Source organism: Dromiciops gliroides, chromosome 1, assembly GCF_019393635.1.
Source record: "Dromiciops gliroides isolate mDroGli1 chromosome 1, mDroGli1.pri, whole genome shotgun sequence".
NCBI classification, from domain to species: Eukaryota; Metazoa; Chordata; class Mammalia; order Microbiotheria; family Microbiotheriidae; genus Dromiciops; species Dromiciops gliroides.
This window is the reverse complement of record NC_057861.1, coordinates 420,664,225-420,680,257: the sequence shown is the minus strand read 5'-3', so window position 1 is coordinate 420,680,257 and position 16,033 is coordinate 420,664,225. Positions and strand designations below refer to the sequence as shown.

The 16,033-nt window shown below is 38.0% G+C and overlaps 1 protein-coding gene across 1 annotated transcript in view; it reads right to left on the bottom strand.

Annotated features, from left to right (window-relative positions):
- Positions 1 to 16,033, bottom strand: part of SLC45A2 (solute carrier family 45 member 2) — a 59,067-nt gene that overhangs the window by 38,554 nt on the left and 4,480 nt on the right. The gene's annotated exons all lie outside the window — the stretch shown is intronic.

Here is a 16,033-nt window from a genome sequence, read left to right as displayed (position 1 = left end):
CATTTTGTCTTCCCTCCACTAGAATTTAAGCTTACTGAGGGCATGGACTGTTTTATTTGCTTATAATGATAAAACTAGTACTTAATAATGCATAACAAATAATCTATCTATCTATCAATCCATCCATCAATCAGTTGTTCCCTGATCTTTTTCAAGAAGCTGATACTCTTTTGAGTAAAGTCAAGAGATACAAGCACAAAACAACCAGAAGACCAATACAAGACCATTCGTTATATCCCAAATGACTATGATCAAGTGCCAGAGTGCTCAGGGCTCATTCCTTGAGCACTTGCTCCTTTCTCCTTTTGGCAAAGAAGTGGTGGATTATAGGCAGGGCTGTGCTGGTTTAACAACTGGCTCTTTGGGAGGCAGAGGGGTAATGATACAGGACATACTTTTAAGTTTCATCTGCATTATTAACATTCTCTTCATCACTTTCTTTTTTTTTTTTTTTTTGCGGGGCAATGGGGGTTAAGTAACTTGCCCAGGGTCACACAGCTAGTAAGTGTCAAGTGTCTGAGGCTGGATTTGAACTCAGGTACTCCTGAATCCAAGGCCGATACTTTATCCACTGCACCACCTAGCTGCCCCCATCACTTTCTTAAGATTAAATAATCAATAAAAATAATAAGTCAAGCCTTGATTTATAGCATTTGCTGATTTCTGAATGTAAATGCTCACACTGAAATTTTTGGGGGGTGGGGCAATGAGGGTTAAGTGACTTTCCCAGGGTCACACAGCTAGTAAGTGTCAAGTGTCTGAGTCCGGATTTGAACTCAAGTCCTCCTGAATCCAGGGCTGATGCTTTATCCACTGCACCACCTAGCTGCCCCCTAAAAATTAAAAAATTTTCGAGACTCAATAGTTTGGGTTTTTAATTATACTACATCATATACCACACTCTTTGAAGGTAAACAAGGCTTATTGCTTGGTTTTGTTTAGGATTTAGAAAAGACTGTTTCCTGGTGCTGAGTAGGCCTGGTTTGGGGGTGGGGGGTGGTATGTGGCTTCCTGCGGTTTGGTTCTATAAGGAATTAATTGTGATTTGGGGTTTTCATAACCCAATCTTTGCTTCATTATGGTCAGACTAAAAAAAAAAATGTAAGCTTGAAAGCCTAAGAGAAGATAGGTATGTACTTTGGAGATAATTGAACAAAGAGGAACTCTGACCACAGGGAACATTTATTGAAACTAAGTAACTAAGCCTCCCGTAATAGCTCCCCCACACGCATGTGGGCCTGGCCAGATTATAATGGGGACAGCCTATGTGGGTGTGCTGAGCCAATTGGAGACTCAGCATGCCTAAGAACAACCCCTTCCTGTGGGAGAGACAGTTAGAGGCAGTGAGAGTCTGGGGAGAGGATGTTCTGAGAGAAATGGGGAAGGAAGGGACAGTTAGAGGAGCTGTTGGCATTGACCTTCAGACCAAAATAGAAGAAACTATACAACTAATTCTCATTAGAGCTACAGATTTTGGGTGGTGGTGAGTTTGTGTTTTTGAGGCAAAGCTAGCTCTTTGGAACTAGCTGGGCTGGAGGCAGGTTCGGGGTGCCGGGGGCCTTTTCACCCCAGAGATTTAAATTCTTTCTCATTGTCTCTAGCTCTATTAATCTCACTTGTGTTCCCATTAATAAACCTGTTTTGTTTTTGAAAAAAAGTTATATCTTTTTTTCCCCAATACTACAGCAAGCCACCCAATTAACTCTTCCCATACTAAATTTGTCCCTTACAGTTCCCTTCAAGTCAATAGTATGGATAGAAGCTTTCATTTTGTAGTGAAGCCACACATTTCATCAAGAGTTGAAATGATTTTTTATCATGCATGTTTAACACTTTACAAAATACTTTTAATGCTCATGATGGCCCTGTTAATGTGAAAAGCAAGGTGTTATAGAAGAACAAACACTAGACCAGGAATCAGAGGATCAACAATCAAGTACTTGCTTTCCCACTGCTTAGGTAACCACTAAGCAATAAAAATAACTGCCTCCTCCAGCCTGTTCTCCAGTTTGCAGAGCAGAAAGAGGGCTGCCCTCATAATCAGGAAGTCTTGTCACTGACCTGTCTCTGACACATATTTGCTTTGTGACACTGGGAAAGTCGGTTAACTTTTCAGTCCTGGCAAGCAACTCTCTAAGACTCTAATTTTTTTTTAATAGAAGAGACTCACTTTGGGTTTTTTTTAAATAATAAACATTTTTATTTAAAGTTTTGAGTTCCAAATTCTATCCCTTCTTCCCTCCCTCCCCATCTCCCTGAGGCAGTAAGCAATCAGATATAGGTTATACATATACAGTTATGTAAAACATGAACATATTAGTAATTTTGTATAAGAAAACTTGAATAAAAGGAAAAATGAAAGAAAGTGAAAAATATCATGCTTTGGGTTGTGTTCAATTAATATTAGTTCTTTCTCTGAAGGTGGATAGCATGCCTTATCATTAGTCCTTTGGGATTGTCTTGGATCATTGCATTGCTGAGAATAGTTAAGTCATTCACAATATTGCTGTCTTTGTGCACAAGGTTCTCCTGGTTCTGCTCACTTCACTATATATCAGTTCATACAAGTCTTTCCAGGCCTTTCTGAAATCATCCTGCTTGTCATTTCTTATAGAACAATAATATTCCATCACAATCATATACCACAGCTTATTTAGCCATTCCCCAATTAATGGGCATCCCTTCAATTTCCAATTTTTAGCCACCACAAAAAGAGCTGCGATAAATATTTTTCTAGAAATAGGTCTAAGACTCTAAATTACAAAACAGTTACTCATCTGCATTGGTGGAGGGAGATTTGCCACCCAGAGCTCCTTATACCAGTATAAACAAAAGACTAATCCCCAGCATACAAGGATATTATGCTAGATGCTGAGGATACCAATATGAAAAACAAGTTTACAATCTAATGTCTGGATTCTAATCCCGGTTCTGTTGTGAACCCAGAGCATCACCTTAGATCAGTCTCTCTGGGCTTCAGTCTGAGTTGCCATCCAGCTCCAAAGTCCTATGATAAGAGCATTGTCGTCATTTGGGTAAGAAAAGAATGGAGGCATGAAGATGTAAGCATCATGCCCTGGGTCACTCTGAAAGGAAGCAAGACTGGGAGGTCTTTTTGGAGGGAGGGGTGGAGGGTTCTACTCAACCCACATCCTCTTAGAGCTGCCCCAGAGTAGGGAAAGTAAAAAAAAAAACAATAAACTATTACTCTCTGCAAAGAGTTGAAACAGAAGTCGATTGTAAAATGAAAGCACCCACAAAGCATAAAGAACCATTCAACTGACTATGAAAGATTAAAGGCTAAGATACCTAAGGCTTCAATAGAGTCTCTTTTTCACTTATGTGTCTGGTCTGGTCAAAGCAGTTCATCTCTAAACCTCAGGTCTAAGGCTCTTCTTTTAAGTCCTTATTTATTTCTTAGTTAAATATTTGACTATATTTTAATACTTGGATCCAATGATATAAATATATAGCATATTAGAATTTGAATGGACCTTAGAGTTCATCTAGAACAGTCTATTCATTTTAAAAGATTGGAAAATTGAGACCAAGAGGTTTATGGCAGAATCAATGTCAGAATGCAGTTGTCAAATTATGAACTCTTTAAGGTTTTTAATCTCTCTGTACTCATATAGTAGGCACTTAATGAATGCTTATTGAATTGACATTGTAATTTAAACTGCAAACTTTATATATTTTTTAAAAATGAAACAAGTAGGATTAAGAATAAGTTTCTGGGGGCAGCTAGGTGGCGCAGTGGATAAAAGCACCGACCCTGGATTCAGGAGTACCTGCGTTCAAATCCGGCCTCAGACACTTCACACTTACTAGCTGTGTGACCCTGAGCAAGTCACTTAACCCCCATTGCCCCGCAAAAAAAAAAAAAAAAGAGTAAGTTTCTTAAGTCATTCCTCATCTTCTCTCCCCCACCTCCAACTATAAGGTTCAGGAGAAGAAGGCAGGAAAGTACATGTGCTTTTGGGAAAGGGATTTACACTCCCATAATGCCATGGGACAAGGAATAGATGCAAAGGAGAGAAGCAAAAGCTTCTGAAGGACAATTCAGATTGCTGAAAGAACCATGAAAAAGAAACAAACGCTTCTAGAAGATGGAAGCAAAGGCAATGGCTTCTGGGTGAAAAGTCCCATTGCTACAAGATCAATGTCGTTGAAAGCATACCCCAGGCTTGACTAAGGGTGATGTGGTGATGTAAATATGGCAAAGGGCTAAGGGTAAAATGGAAGTCACTTGGGAGCAGAATCTGACCCACCCACACAGGAAGGGGGGAAAGGAGAATAAAGGACAAAGAAGAGGTGAGGAAACCTTGGCTGCCGTGGTTAGGTCCTGCAGTACACTCAGGCTGTTACTTTTCCCTTTTAGTGTTCTAAGTCTTTTTTTTTAGAGTGAAACATGTTGAATTTATTAACAATAGTCAACATATGTTGAACCCATCAGTAAATAAAAATACATACACAAAATTAATTTCCCATTTTTTCCCTGACAAACACATTTTAAAACAATGTTTCTGTCACAGAATTAATAGAAGCTAAGCCATGTGCAATCCCACCACCTCACGAAGGGTCTTGTGCTTCTTTCTTCATTTGCTCTGAAGGTGTTCTAAGTCTTTTGTGGAGACCACTCTGGGGGGAATATGTCATAAGAAATGGACCTCATCTGGAAGTGAGTTAAGTAATGATTCCTTTGCTTCAAGGGTTGGAAAACTAGTCCCTTTCCTGGATATTACTTTGCTGGATAAATATTTTCTGTTTAAACATATATTGTTAGCCTAATACTCTCAGGAGTAGAATTGTATCCCCTTGAGGGGCAGTTAAACTGATCCAGATTCCAGTAGTCCCAGAGAGGAGATTCTAGGTGAGGGACATGGGCTGTAGAGGTTATTCAGTTACTGGGAAGCCTTCAAGATTGAATGTCTGGGTAAGCTCAGAGCTTCAATTCTGGATTGAGAGTTATAAAAGCATACCCCCCAAAATTAAAAGGCAGTAGAGCACAATATCTAAAGACTGACCTAATGAGCTAACTTTGATCCTCCAGAAATGTATCCAGAGTATAACCCTTACTCAAACATTACAAATGAACATAAATCTTTTATCAGCTTAGAAGGAATACAGGAAAGCAAATAGATGAAATCATTCATCTTTATTATTCCCCTAGAGTAAAGGGTTTATTAATTCTTCAGTCAAACAGCTCAGTTAGCTTAGTTGAATAGAACAAGGTACTAATGAAGGCACAGTCACAGAGTCAACAATAAAGAGATGGGTTTAAATGGAAACATGAATAACATTACTTAAGATAGAGGAACTTCCCAGGACTGTTGTTATTATTGTTTGGTCAAACTCTTTGTGACTCCATTTGGGGGATTTTTTTGGTAAAGATACTGGAATGGTTTGCCATTTCCTTCTCCAGCTCATTTGGCAGACGAGGAAATTGAGGCAAACTGGGTTACGTGGCTTGCTCAGAGTTAGAAAGCAGGTAAGTGTCAGAGATCAGATTTGAACTCAGGGAGATGAGTCTTCCTGACTCCAGGTCTAGTTGGCTCTAGGCACTATGGTGCCCCCTACCTGCCCCTCCCAATAGTCAATGATGGCCAAATAATTTCATTCTGTTCAACAGCTACAGATTGGATCTCTCCCTAACCCTTGTCAGACATCTTATAAACTAACCACAAAGCAAAAAGGACAAGGACTAATGAGTACAAATTCCACAGTGGCATTAGAAAAACAGCCAATGGCACCAACTGTACTTGTGTTCTGTCATAAATATGTCAATCAGAATTCAAAGGACAATTACTACCAAGGACTACTACTACAATTACTACAATGACTACAAATAACAGAATTGTCCATTTGGAATGTGATATGAATTACTCAGAATGTCCACCTGCATTTAAGAAGCATATATGCGCTCAGGAACATTAATGCCAGGGATGTCATGACTTTAACCTGAAAAGCACTTAGAAATGCCCAAGGGGGCAGCTAGGTGGTGTAGTGGATAAAGCACCAGCCCTGGATTCAGGAGGACCTGAGTTCAAATTCAGCTTTAGACACTTGACACTTACTAGCTGTGTGACCCTGGGCAAGTCACTTAACCCTCATTGCCCTGCCAAAAACAAAAAAGTGAATAAATGAATCAACGAATGAAAATAATTCAATACCAAAAGAAGCACCAAGAAGTGACATTTACTTCAATGTCTGTTTTTTTAATGGATGCTTTCTTGATAAATTAGTGAAAATCAGAGGCTGTGAACTGCAGATGACTGCATTTGAAGGTCAGAGGATCTAGTCTGAAATTGCAGTTTTACTGTTTCCTAGCTGTGTAACCTTAAACAAGTCAATTCTCTCTTCTGGGTTTGTTTCTTTACCATTAAAATTCAGGGGTTGGGGGCAGCTAGGTGGTGCAGTGGATAAAGCACTGGCCCTGGATTCAGGAGGACCTGAGTTTAAATATGGCCTCAGACACTTGACACTTACTAGCTGTGTGACCCTGGGCAAGTCACTTAACCCTCATCGCCCTGCAAAAAAAAAAAAAAAAAAAAGAAATTAGGGATGCAAAGAGGAAGGAAGAAGAAGATATATTCTGAGCCTGGGGGAGGAGAGTCATTACAAGAGTGCCTTGTATGGGGAACAAGAAGACTAGTTAGGTGGGATAGCACTGTTCATGGATGAACATAATGCTTAATAAAACTAGAAAAGTGGACTGGAGCTAGCTTACAAAAGCCTTTCCATCTCTTTCCACCATATTCCTGTCCATGAATGCTACAGTTTAGCTATACTGGCCTGCCTAATAAAGGTTTACTAAAAAGTTAAGGTCCTGGGCCAAACATCCCCCAAATCAGTTCCAGGGAGGACCTTATCATAGAATCTAGAACTGAAAGGAAACCTAGAAATTATTCATTCAAATCCCCAGCTTTTACAGGAGAAAAGTGTGATCTAAGGCTAAGAGAATGAAAGTAACTTTCCCAAAGCCGAGGACATGGTAAATAACAGAGTTGAAATGTGATCCCAGGTCTTCTTGACTCTGAAGCCATTGGTTTTTCCACTACACTATGCTTCCCATTCCTGGACCCCACTCCCTGGAGATGGTCAAACACTGCTGTCCCATGTGTCTGACAAGTTAATATCTAGTCCACTATTTGCCTCTTAAGATATCTTTTCTAAGCCTTTCTTGGTTTTTTGTTTGTTTGTTTGTTTTGGTTTGGGTTTTTTGCAGGGCAATGAGGATTAAGTGACTTGCCCAGGGTCACACAGCTAATAAGTGTCAAGTGTTTAAGGTGAGATTTGAACTCAGGACCTCCTGAATCCAGGGCCAGTGCTTTATCCACTGTGCCATCTAGCTTCCCCCTTATAAGCCTTTCTTAAGGCCAGAGGTAGCTTCCAGCTAAGTAACATAGTTAAAACTGGGATGACTAAAAAGCAAACCTGAATCTAGTTAACAAATTATAGGGCTTTTGGGAGACAGTATGAATTTTTGCCATTTGGAACAAATTGTGTAGAGGCTTTTTCTGATACATTGCTCCTTTTGAGTAATTATAGATCTTTAGGACCAGATTGGACCACCAGAGAATTCAAATCCAATCTCCCTCACCCCCACCCACACACATGGACTTATTTTCTTCCTTTCTTCCTTTCTTCCTTCCTTAATATTACTACTACTAGACTAGGCAATGAAGAAATAAAACTATCACTCTTTGCTGTTGATATGATGGCATACTTAGAGAACCTTAGAGAATCAACTAAAAAACTACTTGAAGTAATTAACAGCTTTAGCAGAGGTTGCTAGATATAAGATAAACCTGTATAAATAAGAAGCATTTCCATATATTTCCAACAAAGCCCAGTAGCAAGAGATAGAAAGAGAAATTCCATTTAAAATAACTATAATATAATATAAATATAAAGTATTTGGGAGTCTACCTGCCAAGAGAAACCCAGGAATTATATGAACACCATTACAAAACATTTAACACAAATAAAGTCAAATCTAAACAACTGGGAAAATATGAATTGCTCATGGGTAGGCTGAGTTAATATAATAAAAATTACAATCCTACCTAAATCAATTTACTTATTCAGTGCCATACAAATCAGACTACCAAAAACTTATTTTATAGAGCTACAAAAATAATAACAAAATTCATCTGAAAGAAGAGTATCAAGGGAATTAATGGGGAAAAATGCAAAGGAAGGTAGCTTAGCCATGCCAGATCTAAAACTATATTATAAAGCAGCAATCATTAAAACTATTTGGTACTGCCTAAGAAATGGAGTGGCAGATCAGTAGAATAGATTAGGTACACAAGACATAGTAGTAAATGACTATAGTAATCTCCTGATGGATAAACCCAAAGACTCCAGCTTCTGGGATAAGAACTCACTATTTGACAAAAACTGCTGGGAAAACTCAAAAATAGTATGGCAGAAACTAGGCATAGACCAATATCTCACACCATATACCAACATAAGGTCAAAATGGGCACATGATTTAAACATAAAGGGTGATACCATAAGCAAATTAGGAGAGCAAGGAATAGTTTACTTGTCAGATCTATGGAGAAGGGAAGAATTTATGACCAAAAAAGAGATAGAGAACATTATAAAGTACAAAATGGATCATTTTGATTACATTAAATGTAATCAAAACCAATGCAACCAAGATTAGACAGAAAGTAGAAAGCTAGGAAATTATTTTTACAGCCAGTGTTTCTAATAAATGCCTCATTTCTCAAATATATAGAGAATTGAGTCAAATTTATAATACAGGTCATTACCCAACTGATAAATGGTCAAAGCAAATGAACAGGCAGTTTTTAGATGAAGAAATTAAAGCTATCCATGGTCATATGAAAAATGTTCTAAATCACTATTAATTAGAGAAATACAAATCAAAACAACTCTAAGGTTCCACCCTCCCACCTATCATATTGGCTAATATGGCAAAAAAGGGAAATGATAAATGTTGGAGAAGATGTGGAAAAACTGAACATTAATGTATTGTTGGTCAAGTTGTGAACTGATCCGACCTCTCTGGAGAGCAATTTGGAACTATACCTAAAGGGCTATAAATCTACACATACCCTTTGACCCAGAAATACCACTACTAGGTCTATATCCCAAAGAAATCATAAAAAAAGAAAAGGATCCATATCTCCAAAAATATTTATAGTCACTCTTTTGTGGTGTCAAAAATTGGAAATTGAAGGGATGCCCATCAATTGGGGAATGGATGAACAAGGTATAGTATATGAATGTAGTGGAATACTATTATGCTATGAGAAATGATGAGCAGACAGATTTCAGAAAAACCTGGGGGCACCTAGGTGGTGCAGTGGATAGAGCACCAGCCCTGGAGTCTGGAGTACCTGAATTCAAATCCAGCCTGAGGCACTTAACACTTATTAGCTGTGTGACCCTGGGCAAGTCACTTAACCCCAATTGCCTCACTAAAAAAACAAAAAAAAAACAAACAAAAACAAAAAACCTGGAAAGACTTACATGAACTGATGCTGAATGAAGTGAGCAAAACCAGGAGAACAGTATGGACAGTAACAATATATTAGTCATTTTGTATAAGAAAACTTGAATAAAAAAAATGAAAGAAAGTGAAAAATAACATGATCCAATCTATGTCCAATCAATATCAGTTCTTTCTTTGGAGCTGGATAGTATGCTTCATCAATAGTCCTTTGGGATTGAACACAATAATAGCAACATTGTGCAATGATCAACAATGATGGACTTAGCTCTTCTCAGCAATGCAACGATCCAAGACAATTCCCAAAGACTCATGCTGGAAAATATTCTCCACATCCAGGAAAAGAACTATGGAGTCTAAATGCAGATCAAAGATACTATTTTAACTTGTTTTTTGTTTTTTCTTTCTCCTGGTTTTTCCCTTTTGTTCTAATTCTTCATTCACAACATGACTAATGTAGAAATATATTTAACATGATTTACCATGTAGCCTATATCAGATTGCTACTGTCTTAGGGAGAGGGAAGGGGTAGGAGGGAGGGAGAAAAATTTGGAACTCAAAATCTTACAAAAAATGAAGGTTGAAAACCATATTTACATGTAATTGTGAAAAATACTATTAAAGTGGAAAAATATACTGTTATTACTACAAATAGCTACGGAAAGTGGTTTATATACATTATTACATGTAATCCTCACAACAACTCTCTCTGTGAGGTGGGTTCTATTATTATCCCCACTTAACAGCTGAGGAAACTGAGACTCAGAAGGGTTAAGTGATTTAAAAAAAAAAACTACAAAAACATAACAGGCCTAGAGATGTAGCCTCCATTGTAACAACAACAACAACTCTTTTGTCTACAACTATTTTCCCTCCAAGTTAAAATTATGCTGCTTCTAACATTCATTGACCATTCAGAAAATGTATGCCAATGTGGTACTCTGGGAAGGTGATGGAGATTGGCAAAACCTAAAGACCAGGACTAAACCATTCACATTCTCACATGCAAAAGTAACACTCTTGAACCACTACCAATAAAAAGGAGTCTTGGGTTGTTTGTTTGTGGGGCGGGGGTGAGGAATGGAAATGAGTTTTCACAGAGCCACCTATACTATCTACTCTTCTTTGATTGGATTTTATTTTCTGACCTGTGGCATGTTTTCTTTTTCTTTTTCTTTTTCATTATACACTTTTTTAAAAATTTATTTAATTGCAGGTAAAAACAAATTGTAACTTTTTAAAAACTTTTGAATTCCAAATTCCCTCTTTCTTTCCCTTCCCCCTCATTGAGAAGGCAAGAAAATTTAATACCAGTTATACATGTGTAATCATGCAAAACATATTACTATATTTCCATAACCATGTTGTAAAAGAAAACAGATTTTTAAAAAACTTAAAAGAAACTAAAAGAAACTGTATGCTTTGATCTGCATTCAGACTCTATCAGTTCTTTCTCTGAAGGTTGATAGCATTTTTAATCATATTTCCTTTGGAATTGTCTTGGATCATTGTAATCCTGAGAATAGCTAAATCATTCTTTTTCTTTTTCTTTTCTTCCTTCCTTCTTTCCTTCCTTCCTTCCTTCCTTTCTTTCTTTTTTTTTTTTTGCCAGGAAATAAGGTTTAAGTGACTTGCTCAGGGTCACACAGCTAGTAAGTGTCAAGTGTCTGAGGCCAGATTTGAACTCAGGTCCTCCTGAATGCAGGGCCGGGTGCTTTATCCACTGTGCCACCTAGCTGCCCGCCTAAATCATTCTTAATTGATTATCGGATAATAGTGCTGTTACTCTGTACACTGTTTTAGTTTACTTCACTTTGCATCAGTTCATATATGTCTTATGTGCTACGTAATAGTAAAAGAGCTCTAATCAAACTGAAATTCACATTTTTCCATCTTTTCTCCCTTTTCTGTGTTGTCTTCCTCTATTTGATTGTTTCATTATGTGTACAAAGGGCAACAGGAAACGTCATTTCATGGGGCATTTGATCATCATATTGTAATGCTTTTGATAAACATGTCTAAAATAACCACTATGAAGAAAACTACAATTTTATGAGCCAATATCTGTCACAGGGGATAAAGAAGTAGGAAATTTTTATGAACAACTCAATAAGCCTTCCAAACTGAATCAACATATACTTTAAAATTATGTGACATTAATGCAAAGGTAGGCATAGGAGAGGGCAATTTTAAAAATATAAGAAAATATGGTTCCAACGTAAGAAAGAAGAGAAGCCAAAAGTTTATGGACATTTACAGAAGTAACAGGCCCATCTATCATGAATAATTTCTTTAGGAAGAGAAATGAAGCACACTAAATAATGTCTCCCATCGCCCTCTCCCCCACCCCAAACACAAAGAAATGGGTTATATTCTTTTTTTTTTTTTTTGGTGAGGAAATTGGGGTTAAGTGACTTTCTCAGGGTCACACAGCTAGTAAGTATCAAGTGTCTGAGGTCAGATTTGAACTCAGGTCCTCCTGAATCCAGAGCTGGTGCTCTATCCACTGCGCCACCTAGCTGCCCCGAAATGGGTTATATTCTAACATCAGGATGACTGGTTACTGGTAAAAAGCCATTTCCAAATCATGAAATTGGGCATCATCAGACCATTGACTTATTAGAGCAAAATCTGACATCAATACCAAACTGGGAAAATGAATACAAATGACAAGCTATGGCGTACAATGTCGGTAACTCCAACATGGTCAATTTAAACAAGCTGAAAGCTGATTTTTTTGGGTTTTTTTTGGTTTTGGTTTTTTTTGTTTTTTTTTTTTTTTGCAGGGCAATGGGGTTTAAGTGACTTGCCCAGGGTCACATAGCTAGTAAGTGTCTGAGGCTGGGTTTGAACTCAGGTCCTCCTGAATCCAAGGCTAGTGCCTTATCCATTGCGCCACCTAGCTGTCCCCGAAAGCTGTTTTTAAAGCTGAAAAATAGAGAATGGATAAAAGAGTAACTGTTGACATAGACTACTGACTATCACTACTTCTTAAAGAAATTTAACTGCCATAAATCAATTACCACAACAAGGAAACCAAACAAACTAAGAAACCATCTTGGCCAACAAGCACTTTTTCTCCTACCCAGACAAGAAAGAAATGATAGTCCAAGGGTTTAGGGTGTACTTATTTGTGAATCTTTCAGAGAAGGATGGCAAAAGATCACAAGCAGTATTACATCATTAGATGGCAAGAAGCAGTGCGTATGTGTATGTGTGTGTGTGTGTGTGTGTGTGTGTGTGTGTGTGTGAACCAAGTTTACAGAAAGCTTGTCGTGAAATTCAGTTAAGCCATGCTTAATGTCTTCATGCTGAGGACATTTAAAGATGAATCTAGGAGGACAACAAGTGGGGGGTGGGGGAAGGGAAATGATCTGTGAAGACTCCTGTAACCGTTTTCCCTCCAACAATGGAAGTGATAGAAAGTCAGTACATTTGAATTTCTGTTATCACAGTCCTCAATATGTTACATGAAAAAATAGAAATGACCCTAATGAAAGAAGAACAAGTGGTCTACACCATGAATACTCAGGAAAGGATGAGTGCTGAAAGTGAAAATAGTTTTGAGGGTATTGAGGGATTCATTCCCATGGTATCTGAAAGAGGGAAAGACGCCAAATACTTGGGGAAAGATCATAGATCTTATGATTACAAAAATGTGACAGAAATGATTAATAACTTAATTCACAGGCCTATTTTACCATCTCTATAATACCTATACCAGGGCAGCTAGATGGCACAGTGGATAGAGCACCAGCCCTGGATTCAAGGAGACCTGAGTTCAAATCCAGTCTCAGACACTTGACACTTACTAGCTGTGTGACCCTGGACAAGTCACTTAACCCCAGTTGTCTCACCAAAAAAAACCCCAAAACCAACCAACAAGCAATAAGAAAACCTATGCCAGATACATGCATCAAGGGTATCCTTAATGAAGATATGAGAAGAAAACAAAAAAAGCTTTCACAAAAAATATTCTGCAGGAGACCACATCCTTTCAGTCAAACAATTGTGCAAAAGGTATAGAGAATATCAGACCCCACTATACTTATTGCATCTTAACTATAAAAAAAGATTTCATTTGGTAGAACAAAACATTGCCTTAAAGGCCCTCTCCTACAGCAAAATGTGTCATTTACATACATAAAAAGCATACAAGGTTCCTTGAAAGAAGAAACCAGAGTTAACTTTGATGATCTTCTGATCATTCATAGCAAGCAAGAAATTCATCATATGCTCACCAAATGTCTTCACTACAATTTTAGAAGAGGTCCAACATAGAGTCCACATTGAAGAAGAATTTATTACAAATAGTTGGGCCTTCTACATGTTCTTGTTTGCATGTGATGGGCTGGTTGCCTAAAGTTCCAGAACACTGCAGAGCCCCCTAATAAAATCCATAGTCATTCAAAAGAATTCAGTTTAACAATCCACAAAGGAAAAACCAAGCAGATAAAGAAATACTATTGTCCAGGCTGTGATATGTGGTTGGATGGACAACCCATAGAGCACCTCAATTAGTACATTTATCTTTGGCAAACATTATGGTGGTTAAGCTATTCTTAGAATAGAACAATAAGAAGAAAGAGGGGGCAGCTAGGTGGTGCAGTGGATAAAGCACTGGCCTTGGATTCAGGAGGACCTGAGTTCAAATCCAGCCTCAGACATTTGACACTTAACTAGCTGTGTGACCCCTTAGCCCTCATTGCCATGCAAAAGAAGAAGAAGAAGAAGAAGAAGAAGAAGAAGAAGAAGAAGAAGAAGAAGAAGAAGAAGAAGAAGAAGAAGAAGAAGAAGGAAGGCTGGATTTTCTCTGGGAAATTTCACAGTGCTTTTACTTACTAGCTAGTAAGTAAGTATATAAGCCAGATTTGAACTCAGAGTCCTCCAGACTTTATACCTAGCACTCTGTGCACTATGATACCACCTAGCTGCCCTCTCCTTCCCTAAAAGTTCTCAAAAACAGGATTGATATTCATCTGTCTTGAACAAAATTGTTGAGGGAGGATAGAACAGGGGAGAAAAGACCAGGTCAAGGTTGAGCATAGGAGGCATCGTGATGCAGTGAAAAGAGTGTTGGATTGAGAGTCAGAGGACTTAGGTTTGAATCCCAGCTCTGCCCCTATACCAGCTCTGTGACTTTCAGAAAGTTCCTTAATTTCCCTGGACCTCACTTTCCTCATCTATAAAATGGGAGGAAGGATGAATTAAATTATATATAAGATCTTTTACCAGCTGAACTCAATGTTCCTATGGTCCTTTGAACTAGTTAATAACTTCTGCTTAATTTTATTCCAGAGCATCTAGGTGGCACCATGGTATGCTGGGCCTGAAGTCAGGAAGACTTATCTCCTGACTTCAAATCTGGCCTCAGACACTTTCTAGCTGTGTGACCTTGGGCAAGTCACTTCACCCTTTTTGCCTCAGTTTCCTCATCTGTCAAATGACTGGAGAAGGAAATAGCAAACCACTCCAGTATCTTTGCCAAGAAAACCCTAAATAGGGTTATGGAGAGTAGGACACAACTGAAATGATTCAACAACAATTTCATCCAAACAGAAGTCGATAGAGAGCTATTCTGAAGTCCAAAGAAAAATTTGTACCTATGGTTTGCTGTAACTCTCCTATATAGAGCTGACCTGAAGATTTGAGAAAACATTTCAAGGGTAGCCTGCCAAATCATTTTTTCCCAAATGTTTTCTTCTTGCTAGAAATTACCAATAACATTAAAATCTTACATTTGTATAGCATTTTAGTTTTCGAAACACTCTTATGCCTTATTTGATCCTCACAACAAACCTGTAAGATAGAAAGAATAGATATTATTATGCCTATTTTAAAGATGATATAATGGAGGATATTTACTGATTGACTTTGGACAGCCAAGTTATTGATTTTAAGTGGACATATATTTTTAAAACACAATTAGCTCCCAAATATTCAGTAATGACTATGCAACAGTAGTGCAGATAATCCCAAAATCTAGTTTATGCTAAGTCATTTAAATTTGACTTTGTATTGAACTCATATGCCTATAATGTTTATAGCAGATGCCTCACTCTCTCTCTCTCTCTCTTTCATTCTGTTGATTCTGTTGGCCTAATTTGATATCAAAATGAATCTTTCTCTTCTGAACAACTGATATTGAGGAAGGCAGTCGTATGGGTAGATGGTTAAGGGAAACTGAGCTGAGATTCAGTATTTTGCTGTAAATAGTTACTCAAGCAGATTATTTGTATGGAAAATCAAGAGTTGATTGTGGCTTATATTTATTAAGCAGATCATTTTCTCGTGATGTGCTCTATCTTGACAATTTGAAACGAAATTGTTCTCTGGACACACTTTAAGTGCTCCAATGGGGCAGAATAGGGAAAGTTCCAGAAATGCAGAGTTTGCTATATTTACTCCTTTGACATCAGAAGAAGGTCAGTCCTTCAGTAAACAAGCACACCTCACCAGGCTGGATGGTGTCCTCACTGAGGCAATGCTGACCAGGGCTTTTTATTGAAAAGCAGTGAGTTGGGACATGGTTGGTTACGAACT